The sequence below is a fragment of the Phyllobates terribilis genome, unplaced genomic scaffold, assembly GCF_046119375.1.
Source record: "Phyllobates terribilis strain yellow unplaced genomic scaffold, ASM4611937v1 Scaffold_12__6_contigs__length_324123572, whole genome shotgun sequence".
Taxonomy (NCBI): Eukaryota; Metazoa; Chordata; class Amphibia; order Anura; family Dendrobatidae; genus Phyllobates; species Phyllobates terribilis.
This window is the reverse complement of record NW_027362772.1, coordinates 194,786,294-194,799,770: the sequence shown is the minus strand read 5'-3', so window position 1 is coordinate 194,799,770 and position 13,477 is coordinate 194,786,294. Positions and strand designations below refer to the sequence as shown.

General features: G+C 42.6%; 1 protein-coding gene across 3 annotated transcripts in view; it reads right to left on the bottom strand.

Annotated features, from left to right (window-relative positions):
* SHISA7 (shisa family member 7) overlaps nt 1–13,477 on the bottom strand; it is a 300,898-nt gene that overhangs the window by 103,322 nt on the left and 184,099 nt on the right. The gene's annotated exons all lie outside the window — the stretch shown is intronic.

The following is a 13,477-nucleotide window of genomic DNA, read 5'->3' as shown; positions in this document are numbered from 1 at the left end:
ATAAAAAAGTAATATAAAAGTCTGCAATACAAGCAGCAATTGTTAAAATGAATTAAATTAGACTGCCACTTTCTAAAGTTTAAGTCGAAAGTGGTTTGTTAAATTCGCATATTCTTGGATTGTACTTAGTTTCTAAATTTTAGTGCAGATTCCAGAATTTAATACTAACCCATACTCTATAAATGAACCCCGCTTTATATCACTGTCAATGATTTTAGTCTTTTTACAATTTGGTAATTACAAAATTGGATATATTTTGTAATTTGTTGATGTGCTTTAGTGGCATTTTCTTCTGGAAAGTATACCTTCTTAAGAATTTTTTTTGCACGCTTCTTGTTTAAACAGACTGTCATGTCTGTCTGTCACAGACCACAGGTTCAAAAAGGCTACCTCAGACAGACTTGGCACAGGTCACTTTGACAGGAGAACCCCGACCTTCACACTTTTAACCCTGTACATGGATCTGGTGTGACATCGGGGTCCCCTGGATTGCTTCCACGGAAGGGCTGCTGTCCCGAGGAACAAACCAGAGGCAGGAAGGGTCACCAAGCAGGGTCAAAGCCAAACAGGTCACATCAGAAACAGAATCATAAAACAAGAGGATGGTCAAAAATACATGCCAAGGTCAAAGAACAAGAATAATCAGAACAAACAAACAGGAGCACAACACAGCAGTATACACCAGGACAGCAAAGCTATTGACTGGCAGTGGGAGTCATAGCTTCAGGCGTTTAAATAGCTGATTTCCTCACCCAGGACTCTCTGGAAGAAGTGATAAAACCTAGACTAAAATTAACCCCTTAGCTCCCTTATAAAACAGCAACAAAAGTCCCAGGGAAGTAAGCAATAAATTCGCACCGCTACCCAGCAGCCAAAGCAGAAAAAGAGGAAGCGGGAATCGGCACAGATGTTACACAAACACTTAATAAAAACTTTTATTGCAGTCTGAAAAAAAACTTTTTAACCTTAAAAAGGTTGTCTTGCAATTATTTTTCGCTCACAGACTCACTTAGGTATAAAATTATTAAGCAATTTTTACCCTTCTCAGGACAAGTACTGTATCCTTGCTGTTGCCTCAGTCTCTATTGATCGGCTGTGGTGGCGATGTTATGCTCAGAGTGATGCAATCAATCATGGAGCTCTGTATCTCAGCCGATATGGATGACAGAGCCACTGAGCTCAGTATTTAGCAACAGCCAGGGCCGGCTCCAGGTTTTTGTGGGCCCTGGGCGAAAGAGTCTCAGTGGGCCCCTTTAACACATACCACGATTCATGATGCACAGATACCGCAGAGAAATATATATATATATATATATATATATATATATATATATATAAAAATATATAATACAATGCCAAAGATTTCACTTCTCACATTACATGTCTATTGTAAATTCTACAATAGCTCAGAAACCAGCGAATCCTCGCAGCGCACAGTGCAGACAGGACAGCATACTGTATGTATTATGGGCCCCATATATTGCTCCATACAGAATAATGACCCCACATAGTCCTCCATACAGTATTATGGGCACCACACAGTCCTCCATACAGTATTATGGGCCCCATATATTGCTCCATACAGAATAATGGACCCCATATAACACTCCATACAGGATACTGGTTCCCATATAACGCTCCATACAGGATACTGGTCCCCATATAATGCTCCATACAGGATACTGGCCCCCATATAACTCTCCATAGAGGATACTGGCCCCCTTATAACGATCCATAGAGGATACTGGCCCCCATATAATGCTCCACACAGGATATTGCCCTCCATATAACGCTCTATACAGGATACTGGCCCCCATATAACGCTCCATACAGGATACTAGTCCCCATATAACGCTCAATATAGGATACTGGTCCCCATATAACTCTCCATACAGGATACTGGTCCCCATATAACGCTACATACAGGATACTGGTCCCCACATAATGCCCCATGCAGGATGTCACTCCCCCCCCTTTTAATGCCCAATGCAGGATGTCACTTCCCCCCCAATATAATGCCCCATGTAGGATGTCACCTCTCCCCCCCATATAATGACCCATGCAGGATGTCACCTCTCCACCCTTATAATGCCCCATGCAGGATGTCACCTCTCCCCCTCATATAATGCCCCATGCAGGATGAAACTTGGTCTCGCCCATATAATGCCCCATGCAGGATGTCATTTGTCCCCCCCATATAATGCCCCATGCAGGATGTCAATTGTTCCCCCCATATAATGCCCCATGCAGGATGTCACTTGCCCACCCATATAATGCCCCATGCAGGATGTCACTCCCCCCCATATAATGCCCCATGCAGGATGTCACCTCCCCCCCATATAATGCCCCATGCAGGATGTCACCTCTCCCCCCCTTATAATGCCCCATGCAGGATGTCACCTCTCCCCCCATATAATGACCCATGCAGGATGTCACCTCTCCCCCCATATAATGCCCCATGCAGGATTAAACTTGTCCCCCCCCCATATAATGCCCCATGCAGGATGTCACTTGTCCCCCCCATATAATGCCCCATGCAGGATGTCACTTGTCCCCCCCATATAATGCCCCATGCCTCCATACATATAATAATAAAAAAAAAATCAAATACTCACCTCACTTCTCAACTGCTGCTGCTCCGGACTCTTCACCTGCGCTGGCGTCTTCCCGCTCTGCGCTGTGACGGCTCAGGAGAGGGAACGGTGGAAAGATGTCACCGTGCCCTCTGACCTGAGACGTCACAGTCAGAAGACACGGAAGAGACCAGAGCTGCTGCGGAGGCACGGGGAGAGGTAAGTATTGTGCCGGCTGCAGGGGCCTTGAGCAAGCGGGGGGGATGATGAGCAGGCGCTGGCACCGGCACCGCACCGCTCACGGGTCCCATAGCACGCAGAGGTGCCCGACGGTGAGTGGGCCCCCGCCTGCTCAGGGCCCCGGCACTTGCCCGGTTGCGCTGGGTGCTGACACCGGGCTTGGCTGCAGCACTGTCATCATTGCAGCTGATCCATAGAGACGGGATCATCAGCGGATACACAGTGCTGAACCCAGGCAGAATAAGCTTAGCTCAGTTTGTTGTTTTATACATAACGCAGCATGTGAGCTAAAAATAGTTGAACAAGGACAACCCCTTCAACTTAATATGTAATTAACAAATTATTCACAAAGTTTCTCATTGTAGATTTAACTTTAAATTTAGAACTTTTTCCATGTATGGTAGCATAGTATCTGGAAACTTGTATATCTCAGCTAATCTTAAACATAATGTTTCCTAAGGAAAAGTCCACTACTGACGTGAAATGTAAAGGGAAAATCTGCTATTGATTTTCATTTTATAATGCTCCACTATTTAATCCTTCCACCAAGAAACCTGTTTTCACCTTCCTGACCAAGCCAGTTTTTTAAAATTTGACCACTGTCATTTTATGTGGTATTAACTCTGGAATGCTTCAACGAATCCCGGTGATTCTGAGAATGTTTTTTTTCGTGACATATTAAATCAGAGAGATATGTCACAAAAATAGTTAATAAATAACATTTCACACATGACTACTTTACATTCCCACAATTTTGGAAACAAAATTTTTTATTTGTTAGGAAGTTATAAGGGTTAAAAGTTGACCAGCAATTTCTCATGTTTACAACAAAATTTACAAAACCATTTTTTTAGGGATCACATTTGAAGTGACTTTGAGGGGTCTATATGACAGAAAATACCCAAAAGTGACACCACTCTAAAAACTGCACCCCTCAAGGTGTTCAAAACTACATTCAAGAGAATGCCAAGAGTGTGCAAAGCAGTCATCAAAGCAAAAGGTGGCTACTTTGAAGAACTTAGAATATAAGACATATTTTCAGTTGTTTCACACTTTTTTGTTAAGTATATAATTACACATGTGTTAATTCATAGTTTTGATGCCTTCAGCGTGATTGTACAATTTTCATAGTCATGAAAATACAGAAAAATCTTTAAATGAGAAGGTGTGTCCAAACTTTTGGGCTGTACTGTATATATATATATTCTTAAACTGAATCTTTCCAAAACTGGACTGCTTGTGTTTCTCCCCTCTACTAACCTAACTCTACCTGACATTGAAATTACCTTGGAGGGTTTAACCATAACTCCCAAGCAGCACGCCTGCTGCCTTGGGGTCATATTCAACACTAAACTTTACTTTATTCCCTATATCAGATCACTCACCCACTCTTGTGCCTCAGCATCTTAAAAACATCTCCAGAATCCGACCTTTTCTCTCCTTTGAAACTGCTAAAACTCTTTCTGTCGCCCCTATTAACTCTTGTCTGGACTACTGCAACTCTCTTCTGATCGGTCTCCCTCTTATCAAACTTTCTCCTCTGCAATCCGTCCTGAATGCAGCAGCCAGGGTCATATTTCTGTCCAGCCGCTTCACCAATGCCTCCATCCTGTGCCAGTCATTACACTGGTTACCCATTCTCTACAGGGTCCAATATAAACTCATCGCTCTCACCCACAAAGCTATCCACACTTCTGCACCGCCTTATATCTCCTCTCTCATCTCTGTCAGTCGCCCTACACGTGCCCTCTGTTCTACGAATGACCTAAGACTAACATCCCCCATAATCCGAACCTCGCATCTCCGTCTCCAAGACTTCTCTCGTGCTGCACCAGTTCTCGGTTTAAACTGTCTAACTGTTTAAACTGTCTTACCTTGTATTGAATTTATTGTCTGTATATGTCCCCGCTTACTTGTAAAGTGCTGCAGAATATGTTGGTGTTATATAAATAAAAAATATTATTATTATTATTTCCGTTAAGAGATGACAGACCTGAGTGGGGACTTGCTTTTTTTGTGAATGGAGTTGAAGCTTTTATTGGGAACATTTTGCATAACATTTGGGGTCACATTTATACTGCGCTCTACGCTGAGCACTTATATCGGGGTTTCCATCTAAATCTCCGAGTGACGTTATTCAGATGAAACCCCCGAGGGATCCATTCACTATAATGAGGCAGCAGAGTGAGTTACTCTGGATTCCGTCTGGCCTTTGTTCAGTGTCGTTCTTCTTTTCAGAAGTGCACAAAACTGTGGTCAACGGCACTTTTATGCATACCTAATAAAAAGACGGACGCTGCCGGATCATAGGCCAGACGGCATCTTCAGTGCCTCCATCTGCCTCATTATAGGGAATCATTCGCCGGGGGTTCCATCTGAATCACGTATTTCAGAGATTTACACGAAAATCCCGGCATAAGTGCTCAGCGTAGAGTGCAGGATAAATGTGAGCTGAGCCTTAATGCGATCTTTGGGAGTCAGAATGAACAAATCAACAGAAAGTGAAGAATTAAATTAGTTTTATTTATTTTTTATGCCATTCTTCGTGCAATATAAGTGATTAGGTGACTTTCTTCTTCGGGTCAGTGCAATTACAGCGATACCAGATTTATATCGGGTTTTTATGATTGGCAGCTGTCACTCACTTAAAGATGCTTTTTATTGTACTAACAAGTTTTAGCATCGCCATATTTTGATAACTATAATTTTTCCATATTTCATCCGACAGAGTCATGTGAGGGCTTGTTTTTTGAAAGATGAGTTGCTGTTTTTATTGTTATGATTTTCGGGCAAATGACATAGTTTGATCGCTTTCTATTGTGTTTTTTGGGAGGCAAAATTAACAAAAACCAGCAATTCAGGAATTGTTTTTTGGGGATTTTTTTTATGCCGTTCCGCATGTGGTAAGATTGATAAGGTAGCTTTATTCTTCTGGTCAGTACGTTTACAGCGATACCACATTTATATCTTTTTATGTTTGGTGCTTTTTACACAATAAAAACTATTTTATAGAAAAAATTATTTTTGCATGTAGAGAGCTGTAGGCGGCTTGTTTTTTGCGGCACAAGATGATGTTTTCAGCATTACCATTTTTATTTACATTCGTCTTTTTGATCGCGTTTTATTCAACTTTTTGTTTGGCGGTATGATGATAAAGCATAGTTTTTTGCCTTGTTTTTCATTTATCTTTTTTACGGTGTTCACTGAAGGGGTTAAATACTGGGACAGTTTATAGGTACTTTTTTTTTACATAGATAAATGTATTTATTGAATTAATATTTTTTCTTTTTTTTTTGGTTCTTTATTTTGTGAATTTTTTTAACCCTTTAATGACCGGAGCATTTTGCATTTTCGCATTTTAATTTTTTGCTCCCTTTCTTCCCAGAGCCAGAACTTTTATTTTTCATTCAATGTGGCCATGTGAGGGCTTATTTTTTGCGGGACGAGTTGTACTTTTAAACGCCATTACTGGTTTTACCATATCGTGTACTGGAAAACAGGGAAAAAATTCCAAGCGCGGTGAAATTGCAAAGAAAATGCAATTCCACAGTTGTTTTTTTTTACCACCTTCACTGAATGCTAAAAATGACCTGCCATTATTATTCTCCAGGTCATTATGAGTTCGTAGACACCAAACATGTATAGGTTCTTTTTTTGTTTAAGTGGGGAAAAAAAAAATCCAAAGTTTGCAAAAAAAAAAAAATGGCGCCATTTTCCGAGACTCGTAGCGTCTCCATTTTTTGTGATCTGCGGCTGGTTGAGGGCTTATTTTTTGCGCGCCGAGCTGATGCTTTTATTGATACCGTTTTGGGATAAATCTGATGTTTTGATCGCCCGTTATTGCATTTTACTGCAATGTGACGACCAAAAAAACGTAATTCTGGAGTTTGGAATTTTTTTCTCACTACACCATTTACCGATCAGATTAATTCTTTTTTATATTGGTATATTGGGCGATTCTGAACGCGGCGGTACCAAATATGTGTATGTGGGTTTTCTTTTTTATTATTTTGTTTTGAATGGGGCAAAAGGGGGGTGATTTAAACTTTTATATATATTTTTTTTATATTTTTAAAACTTTTTTTACACTTTCTGCATGCTTCAATAGTCTCCATAGGAGACTAGAAGCAGCAATTTTCTGATTGCTTCTACTGCATACCGGCGGTGAGCAGATTGCCTGTATGCTGTAGAAATGCTCCTGTGCTATGAGCGACGACTACTAGGTGGCGCTCATAGCAATCTTTACATGACAACAACCACAGGGGTCTGCTGCAGACCCAGAGTTGCCATGCCCACCCATCGGTGACCCGCGATCACATGACGGGGTCACTGATGGGCGGGGTAAGTGATGCGCTTACGGCGCGGCGATGTTAAATGCCGCTGTCAGAGATTGACAGCGGCATTTAACTGGTTAACAGCCGCGGGTGGATCGCGCCAGAGCCCCCGCTGAACTGGCCTTTCCGACGTGGTGCGTACTTTTATTAACTTTTTTTTACTGTTTCACATTGTCCCACTATGTGACATCAACTTTCCCTGCCCTGATCGCTGATCTAATACTCTGCAATGCTTCTGCACTGAAGAGCACCAGATCAGCATCTGACAGCCAGGAAGGAGGTGTCTCAGCTCCTGCTCGCTGAGTAACCACCTTCCTGCAGGATCCTGAAGGTTCCTGAGGCCATCTTGGTGACGCGCCCCTGGGCCTACTTAGTGTAGCGTTGCGCACGCGGGAGCCTACCCGGAGCCGGATCTGATAGGGGTAGTAGTCTCGTGGCGGTGACCCGGTCCGTGCCCAGGGAGTCAGACTAAGTGGCGGTATATTAGCAGTAGATGTAGGACGACTACGCCACCCGTTGAATGCAGCTATGGAGCTGCCGCTGCAGGGCAGACCGCTGAGGCCGGTGGTAGGATAGTGCAGCGTAGATGGTATAACCCCCAATGGGAGGGGTATGGCCTCAGGGCAGCCGACGTGGATGATGGGGGTAGCAGGAACCACTCAGAGACGATGCGGTGTAGTTCAGGGTCTTTACTGGTGACAAAGATAGACCCTCCCGGAGTACTGGCTAGCGGTCGGGGCCTGGTCAGTCCTTGAGCAGATGGGATCCCCCTTGGCCAGGCGGAGTTGTAGGCCTCCCCAACTAATTGTACTCTTCTGGCTTCCTTGCTAGAGGCGGGTAAAGGTAGTCCACGTCCCTGAGTGTACCGTGTGGTGCTCACCCGTATGGCCGGTGACTCGGGGCCTTCTAGTGGCTTCCGCTCCACGACGGCGGTGCTGGTCCCATGCGTGTGACCGTGCCTTCGGGTTTCTTGGCCAGAGGACCTGAAATCCCCTGCCGGGCGGTTTCTGCTGCTGGGTCTGGGTTAATCCCCACAGCCTCGGACTCCGGGTCCGGTGGTAACTCTTCAATCAGGGCGAGCTCTTCAGCTGCCAGCCCCTGATTCCTTTTAGCACTGCTCCCACAGAGCTCCTGATCTCTCTTTCCTATAGCTGCTTCTCTTCTTCTCAACTCTACTCTACTCTCTAACCCTGCCTCAGCCCCAGCTTTATATAGGGGAAGTCCTTCCCCTCCCAGGACTGGGCAGGAGGTGTGGCATGCATAGGATTCCTGACCAAGAGACCTCCCACCTGCTCTCAGACATAACATTGCTATTACTGTGGAGACCAGACCCCTGGGGTGCCACATTGGGACCGGGGGTCACCATGGAGACCATCAGCATAACGTGATCGCATTGGATTGTGCTAATGGGAGCAGACAGAGAGCCCACTCCCTCTGCCATGCCCCACGATGTTGCTAGCACCGATCGTGGGTGTTGCTGTGGGGTGTCAGCTCTCACATAAAGCTGATACTCTCATTCAATTGCAGTGGCGCTGTATATATACAGCACTTTACAGGAACACAGCTCCCGCGGAGCCGTATACATATGGCGCATGTAGGGAAGGGGTTAAAACAGATTGGTCATTAGATTTTTACAATACAAACTGTATAAATTAATTAAATCTCTTAGACCTGATGACTTAGGATGCATTTACAATGTCAGATTGTCATGATCAAGTATTCAAAGGAATGCTCATATGACGATATTCTTACAGTCTAAACAGGCTGGCAACCATCAAATGAGTGAGCAAAATGATCATTTATCAGGTGAAATGGTCTTTTGGTTTTCACAAAGATCCAAGTTTTTTGGCAGTGGAGACAGGACTTGCGCTGCTGAGAGCAATGGCAGCCTATACGCACAGAAGGATCTATTACAGATTCTTCAGTGTACATCGCTAAGTGCAGTTGGTCTTTGTAAACAAGTAATTAAATGACCACCGATCGGCAGTCATCTAAAGCTTCACAATCGGGTAATTTAATCCCACATTTACTTGAATCCATGTCAGACTGGCTGTTTAATCCTTTTTCAAAGTATTCAAGCTTGATAACAAATGAGCACAAGTCTAGATGGGGCACAGGTGAGAAGAAAACTCATGATCTACCTATTACCTTCTGTCTCTTACACAGCTCTGTTACAGCAACTGCACAACTGCTTTCATTAGCACAGTGCTCAGTATCAGACTGTCCTGTACATCCAGCATCCTTGAGCAAGTATCAGTCCTATGAAGTGTGAGCTCTGCTGTTCTGCTTTACTGTGTATTTATTTCTTCATGTACATTGTGCTAACATCAGGTTACAGCCATTAGCACAGTGCAGAGAGGGCCTATGACAACCAATTTCACATTGCACATTGCCACTGTGGGGAAGCAGTAGTCTCAGAGTTATGCCAATATTAGTTGCCATGACTACCATCAGGATCATCATTATAAAGATAGAATGTCAGGGCTGGTAAGCTCTATTTATTCCTGAATCATATGTAAAGCAAAAGATAGGACAGTTTGTGAAACCTTCAGAATTTTCCAGATTTCTGAACTCAATTGACCCAAAAGTACATCACATTTTCACCCAAGTCCTAAAAGTAGATAAAAAGAACCAAGGCAAACAAATGAATCAAAAATATTAGCCTTTGTCAGTTAAAGGTGAATTTAAAGTCTGTTTATAAAAGTTTATCATGGTATAAACAAAGGAAATTTCAGAGGACCTCAGAAGAAGAAGCGTTTGTCAAGCGTTTTTGCATGCATTTCTGCATGCGGGTTATCAAGCGCTTTTCCAAGCGATTTTAGCATCACTTGGAAAAGTGCTTCACAACTTGGTCACACTATATAAATCCATGTAACTGGCATGGATTTATATAGTGTGACCAAGTTAATAGTTAAAAAAAAGAATAAAAATGGTAAAAAAAGAAACATTATACTTTCCGATGGTCCCGGTCTCCTGTCGCGTGACCTGTCACATGACTAAATGACGTCACCGCAGGTCCTTTTAGACCATCGCGAGCCGTACAAGAGACTGGACGCATCGTCCTGGAGGCTGGGGAATATCGGAAGGTAAGTATAATGTATATTTTTTATTTTAAATTCTTTTTTTAACAAGTTCTATGGTACTTGTCGCCATTGACTTGCATTGAGTCGCTTTGACTACATGTCTACATGTGCACATGCGGATATTAAGCGATTCAGTGTGCGAATGGTACCCGGGTCTGGAGAAGAGGAGACTCTATGTTTTGCTTACTCTGCTCTATATTTTGATATTCTGATCTTTAGTTGCTGGACCTTGGATTTCCCTTTCAACTACCTGTTTGTATAAACCCCTTTTTCCTTTGAAGTATTTTGACTTCAGTTACCAGACCCTTGACTTTGCCCCTGACTTTGTTTTATCCCTGTTTTTGACGTACTTTCCTGGCTTTTGACCTTGGACTTCTTTCTTTTTTTTATTTATATAGCACCAACATATTCCGCAGCGCTTCACAATTCAGACAATTTACAGGCATTATTGGCACTGTCCCCATTGGGGCTCACAATCTACATTCCCTATCAGTATGTCTTTGGAGTGTGGGAGAAAACCGGAGAACCCGGAGGAAACCCACGCAAACATGTGGAGAACATACAAACTCCTTGCAGATGTGGTCCTTGGTGGGATTTGAACCCAGGACCCCAGCGCTGCAAGGCTCACCATGCTGCCCACTGTGCCTCACGGCTAGTCGATGAGTAGTGACTAGCATCACAATGCCGTGCGTGAAACATGGTAGTGGTAGTATCATGGTTTGGGCTTGTTTTGATGCCAAGATGACAGTTTGCCATCTTGGATGGAACAATTCTGAATTTTATCTCACGCAAGTCGTTCTACAAAAGAATGGTTAAAGAAGAATAAAGTTAAACATTGCAATGGCCAAGTCAAAGTTTTGACCTTAATATTATAGAAATGTTTTGGAAGAACCTGAAGCAAGCAGTTCATTGTAGAAAACCTATCAAAATAACATAGTTGGAGTGGTTTTGCAGAATGAATGGCCTAAAATGTTTCAAAGCGATTGTGTAGCTCTAGTCAACAATTACTGGAAACATTTAGATGCATATAGACTGTGTTCCAAATTATTATGCAAATAATATTTTCTCAGATTTTCCCAAGTTACCTATATGAATTGCAGTCATTGTAATTTTCCAGTCAAATAACTATTAGAGTACAATTGAAAGGTTTTTGTACAAACTGCCTATGATAACAGTATATTTTTAAAAAAATAAAAAACTCAAACTGCACTCAAAATGCATGTTCCAAATTATTATGCACAGCAGAGTTTTCAACCTTTTCATTTTAATAAAGAACAAAAAAATGGTCATTTTTGAAATTATAAGCATTAGCAGGTTATTACAAACTGAAATCAAACAGTTTTCAACTCAAAACTTTATTATTCTAGGTGATGTTACATTAGCACATAGGACCGCTTGTTCGAAAGGAGCTTCTGAACTCTCTCGTCCATTGAATTTGTCAGGTTTTGGATGGTTTCTGCTTCAATTGTTTTGCATGAGGACAGAATACCCTCCCAGAGCTGTTGCTTAGATGTGAACTGCCTCCCGCCATCATAGACACTCCTTTTGATGATGCTCCAGAGGTTCTCAATGGGGTTGAGGTCAGGAGAGCATGGGGGCCACACCATAAGTTTGTCCCCTTTTATGCCCACAGCAGCCAGAGATGCAGATGTGTTATGTGCAGCATGAGACGGGGCATTATCATGCATGAAATGATCTCGATGGTCCAGATGGATGGAGTGGAGGATGGCTGGTTGATGGACACCCCATGCAAACACGGCTATGGCGCTAACAAGGAGGAGGTGGAGTAATGTTTTGGGCTGGAATCATGGGGAGAGAGATTGTCGGCCCTTTTAGGATCCCTGAAGGGGTAAAGATGAACTCCATAATGTATGTTGAGTTTCTCAAACAGCACTTCCTTCTATGGTTCAAGAAGAAGAACCGTGTATTCCGCAACAAGATCATTTTCATGAATGATAATGCCCCGTCTCATGCTGCACATAACACATCAACATCTCTGGCTGATATGGGCATAAAAGGGGACAAACTTATGGTGTGGCACCCATGCTCCCCTGACCTCAACCCCATTGAGAACCTCTGGAGCATCATCAAAAGGAGTGTCTATGATGGCGGGAGGCAGTTCACATCTAAGCAACAGCTCTGGGAGGGTATTCTGTCCTCATGCAAAACAATTGAAGCAGAAACCATCCAAAACCTGACAAATTCAATGGACGAGAGAGTTCAGAAGCTCCTTTCGAACAAGCGGTCCTATGTGCAAATGTAACATCACCTAGAATAAAGTTTTCAGTTGAAAACTGTTTGACTTCAGTTTGTAATAACCTGCTAATGCTTATAATTTCAAAAATGACCATTTTTTTGTTCTTTATTAAAATGAAAAGGTTGAAAACTCTGCTGTGCATAATAATTTGGAACATGCATTTTGAGTGCAGTTTGAGTTTTTTATTTTTTTAAAAATATACTGTTATCATAGGCAGTTTGTACAAAAACCTTTCAATTGTACTCTAATAGTTATTTGACTGGAAAATTACAATGACTGCAATTCATATAGGTAATTTGGGAAAATCTGAGAAAATATTATTTGCATAATAATTTGGAACACAGTGTAATGCCGCAAAAAGGGGTCACACCAGTGTCTTGAAAATAAAAGATCACAAACTTTTACTGTTTACAAACATGTGACATTGGATAAATTTTTCCAACAAAAAAATTACAAAATCTAATATTTTTCACTCATTTCTTTGATTTGGTTCTCATTATCTACTTTTCAATTATGTGAAAATCTTTGTTGTTTTAGATTAAATTTATGCAGAAATTAAAAAATTCTGGACAGTAACATACTTTACCAGATAAAAGTGACAAATCACTCTGTGTGAAGACACATGCCGAAAACCACATTCCTTTTTAAAACTTTCCAGTGTATTTCAGCCTATAGATGCTTAAAGAAGTTGTCCACTACTTTATATGAACCCCCCAATGTATCCCCTCAGGGCCCAGAAATGTTTTTGTAAATACCTTGCGGTGCCTTTTCTGCCTCTGAGCGGCGCTATCGCGCTATCACTGACATCAGTGACATGCTCCCTGCGGTGGACGCTGGGTTGTGGGCGGGGTCACCACGTGCACCACACTCGGCATCCACCGCGCGTTTTCCCAGTGAATGAGGAGAGGGAGAGCACGCGGTGGATGCCAGGTGTGACGAGCGGGGTAACACCACCCACAACCCTGCAGCCACCGATGGAACGCGGAAGAG